The 4,263-nt window shown below is 29.0% G+C and overlaps 1 long non-coding RNA gene across 1 annotated transcript; it reads left to right on the forward strand.

The window, feature by feature from the left end:
* Positions 1-400: 400 nt before the first annotated feature.
* Positions 401-3,111, forward strand: LOC134231050 (uncharacterized). Its single transcript, XR_009984485.1, has 3 exons — positions 401-486; positions 2,388-2,490; positions 2,936-3,111. It is a non-coding gene; the product is annotated as an uncharacterized LOC134231050 (long non-coding RNA).
* Positions 3,112-4,263: the final 1,152 nt, after the last annotated feature.

Below are 4,263 nucleotides of genomic sequence, written 5' to 3' on the forward strand. Positions count from 1 at the left end.
GCAATATGTCAAAAGATGAAAAAGAAAACAAGCGTTTTGGTCTACTTCATTAAAATGCTGGTCGGGACATTAATGGGTTGCCCATTTCAAACATATTTAAGAACCACCGAGTGCTTAATAAATATAAGCAATTAAACAAAAAATTCTTATAGTTATGATGTAATTTTGGAAAATGAATATTATTATGCATAAAACATTATGTATCCTCATAATAACATAGGTAGATTTAATTAACAAGGTGAATGATGATGATGCCCCCATCAGTGGTTTGTGGAACCTTGAAAACTTTTCCGTACAGGTACTTTCAATATTGGAATTCCAAGTCAGCAAAACAAAATTCCTTGTAGTGGGAGGAGCTAACAGCAACTATAAATTGAGAATATTAAAATTATATCAACAGTAATCTTCAGGACGTATCCAGAATGTTTAGAGGAAGTACTGTCATTTTGGTGTGTGTGGCCCTGTTCTTGGTAGCCCCCAGTGAAGGTAGGTCAATAAAACCGGGGCTTTTTCAGTTCTTAATGTTTTTAAAAGATTGTAATATAAAATATGTTAAGTGGCATTAACAACAGAAAATTGTCGTCCATTTCTAACATATAAAGATTAAAATTTATTCAACACACTATAAGCAGTAGGCAAACCAAAGGAATATTGGTTGGCCCTAAAGTGCAACATCTTCCATTTTAACCTCTCTGTCAATCTTACGCGTATGGATTTTCAAGCAAGGGATAGACAAATATCATGGATCAAAAAACCTATACTCTTCGCTGATGAGTTTTCTCCACTTAAGGCAGAGTTTCAGTATTGAAAAAAAAAATGCAATTGTAATAGGAAGAAGATCAATAAAAAAATTAAAAATATCGGTACTTAATTTTTTTCAGTTTAAGTTTAGTATAGAATAATTACTTTTGTAAATATTGAACAATTATCATTTCAGAAAATATCGTTTATGATACATGTCCTTGTTTATATTACATAAATTGTTTAACGGTTTTTAAACTTGTCTATTTTACTAAATAGTGATATATTTTAGTTGATTATTCATATATTTAGTAATTAATGACTATTCAATATCCTACTTTGAGATCTCATTTGTGTCAAACAGAGCACTGTCATAACAAGAAATGAATATTTTACACAAGTCTAAATCTACAGTAAAATGTCAAATTCTAATGTTTCACAGATTACGGTCAATTTAACATTCAATAAGTACCAGACAAAAAAGAACAAATTACATTTAAATGTAACATCTTTTGATTTAAATTCATGTCAAGATTATGTAAACTGCACTCTCAAGGTCAAGAGAATGAATTTTCAAGCATAGAATAGACAAATGCCGTTAATCAACACCTTACTCTCCACATAATTTTAAACCACTTTTGACAAAGTTTCAATATTTTAAAATGCAAGTTTTTTATAAACCCTGCGATGTCATTATTTACAACGATACTAAAATATATTCGAAATTTTTTTTTAGTTTTACTTGAGTAAAAATTATTATTTTTCTACGTTTCAAAATAGATTTGAAATCATAGAGCAGTGAAGAAAAAAATATCAAGTTTTGTACAATTGTCCTATTTGTATTTTTTGAACGTGCTCTAATTGAATAGCTAATGGCGTGTTTATATCGATTTTTTTTGCATTATTTCATAAAGTTTGTCATGTGTTAATGTATTAAGAAGTTAAATATTTATATATCTCTGATATACAAATATTTTGTGTCACTTTTTATTTTACATCTTTCAAAACAAATTAATTACATGTTAAATCGTCAAGGTTTTTTTTTTATTTTGAGATAAGAAAATAATTTCACTATTTGTACATGTAATAACCCAGATTTCCTTTTGCGATTTTGCAGGATCATAAATGTACATAATTATGTAAATAACGATTACTTAAACATTTTTTTTTTTTGCTTTTTCATATCTGAATATTAGATGAATTCTAATAAAGTGAGTGAAATACGGTCGATTTTGCAATTTGATATTTAAGGTACGTAGTTTTCTTTTGACAGTACTGTAGATAACTTACTTTAAGCGGGCACTTATTATTACGAAATGACTCTTTACCGTCACATCGCGAGAACAATACTTTGCAAGAAGACAGTTGATAAACAGATTTATTTTGGTTTCAGCACCATGAAAATCAAAGCAAGCAATTTTATTTTGCGAGTGGTTCGTGTCGCGATTATTATTTCCTAATGTTTATTAAGAAATATACAGTATTAAGTAATTATATATCAAAAAAGGCTTTTATTTGTTTGGATTTTTCCATCATTTAATTACAATAAGATTACATTATTTAAGATTGCCAATTATTGTAATTGTGGTGAAAGGAAAAAAATCGGTGGATGTGAAAATAGATTCGACATTTCAATTCCTTTGTAGGATATTATCCCAACAATGGTGGATGTGTTTGCATTCAAGTATGGGATCCTGTGTGTGGTGTAGACGGACAGACGTATTCCAATAATGGATGCCTGGCATGCGCGTATGTTAAAAAAAATTAAATATATTTTCATCATATTTATTTAAGATCAAGTAAACGTATATACAATGTATAGAAAAAACCTAAACTGGAACAATGTCCCTTGTATGAAAAGTAATCATTTATATATATATATATATATATATATATATATATATATATATATATATATATATATATATATATATATATATATATATATATATATATATATATATATATAAGAAGTGGTTTCATAATCTATTTTTCCTCACATGGAAAAGAAAACTTTTACTATAATGATGATTGTACAAACAGCTAAATTCGTGATTCTTACTCGATCAAAATGTTATCAAAATGTTTCAACAGATTAGAGTTTTACAAAATTACAAACCTTCCAAAGCATTTTTATATTGAAAAAGGAGTTTATACAAGATAAAAATTTACATTTATGTTCTTTTATCAACAGTGGTGTCCCATTGGCATGTAGGGGAGTATGTCCTTGCTACGGACGCTACTGAACATGGACAACACTTTGCAGTAATGTCACCTGTGACCTAAAGATCTATAGTGTATAGGTCTGATATGTCTGTAAAAAGGAATTTCCTTGCTTAATAAATGGAAAAATTCTACATCTTTTTATTACTTATTTCGTGTTTCAATCTTCTTTCTTTCGACTCACCTATCAACCAAGCAGCTTCGCAAATGTTGACCGATAAGAAAGAGCATTACTTCATTAGAATTGAAATGTACAATTCAATTTAGAGCAAAAAAATCAGGTTATTGATTGAAATGAACTGAATAATATATTCCTAACAAATGATGGTTTGTACGGTGAGGATTTTTATAACATACCACCATATTTTCATGAATTCTAAGGTTGTTTCCCCTGAAAAACATCGCATGGCTCTTCAGTTAAACAATACTGAATTCCTTTTACCCCAGGATACTTGAATATGTATGATAAATTTGGTTGAAGTGGTTCTGGAGAAGTCGAAATATGAACTGTTTAGAAACTGCACACGGCAGTCAGACAAATGTTCAAATGAAATATGGAAACTTTTTGAAAATAAAAGCTCGTCAATAAAGAGGGTGTACAAGGCAAGGGCACACCCCCCTCGGCTCTTTGACAAGATATTTCTCAATTTTTAAAGTTAAATTATATTTTCAGTCAGTATTGCTATCTTCAACACATTTGATTAATTTAATTTATTTTAAGACTTTTTAATTGATAATCCGTTTTTAAAATTGACTTTTAAGCATATTTAGTGGAAAATGTGTTTATTGGTGTCATAAAAATGAATTTTGAACATGAATGTGTCAAGTGTCCATTCCTTATTAATCATTTAAAGACAGAAATATATATGTAAAGTCAATTTAATGTTTTTAAAATGAATCTGAACCCATTCTATAAGAAAAATGTACATTTCTGAAAACAAAATACGCTTAAACAAACTGTATACCTCACACGTTACACATCGTCCGCGTGGCGCAGTGGTTAGTGTCTGCTCTATGTTATGGGTCAGAATAACCCTAAATGCCAGCAAAGATCAATAACACAATTTAAACTTAACAATAATTTATTTACAGTAATTTATTATAAGTATATGAAACATAAAGTACAAACTTAGCAAGAATCTAAAAATACATACATCAGAGTGTCCGTTGCTGCACACAATGTCCCAGTGAAAATATATCCCAGTTGTATCTCAATGGTGCTCATACGACAAAAGTATCTCTATGCATCGAATTGACAGGGTATTTATACAGTAATATAAATCTAGAATATTCTAGAAA

The sequence above is a fragment of the Saccostrea cucullata genome, unplaced genomic scaffold (assembly GCF_032062105.1).
Source record: "Saccostrea cucullata isolate Sc308-1 unplaced genomic scaffold, CSIRO_AGI_Scuc_v1 ctg4601, whole genome shotgun sequence".
Classification (NCBI taxonomy): domain Eukaryota; kingdom Metazoa; phylum Mollusca; class Bivalvia; order Ostreida; family Ostreidae; genus Saccostrea; species Saccostrea cuccullata.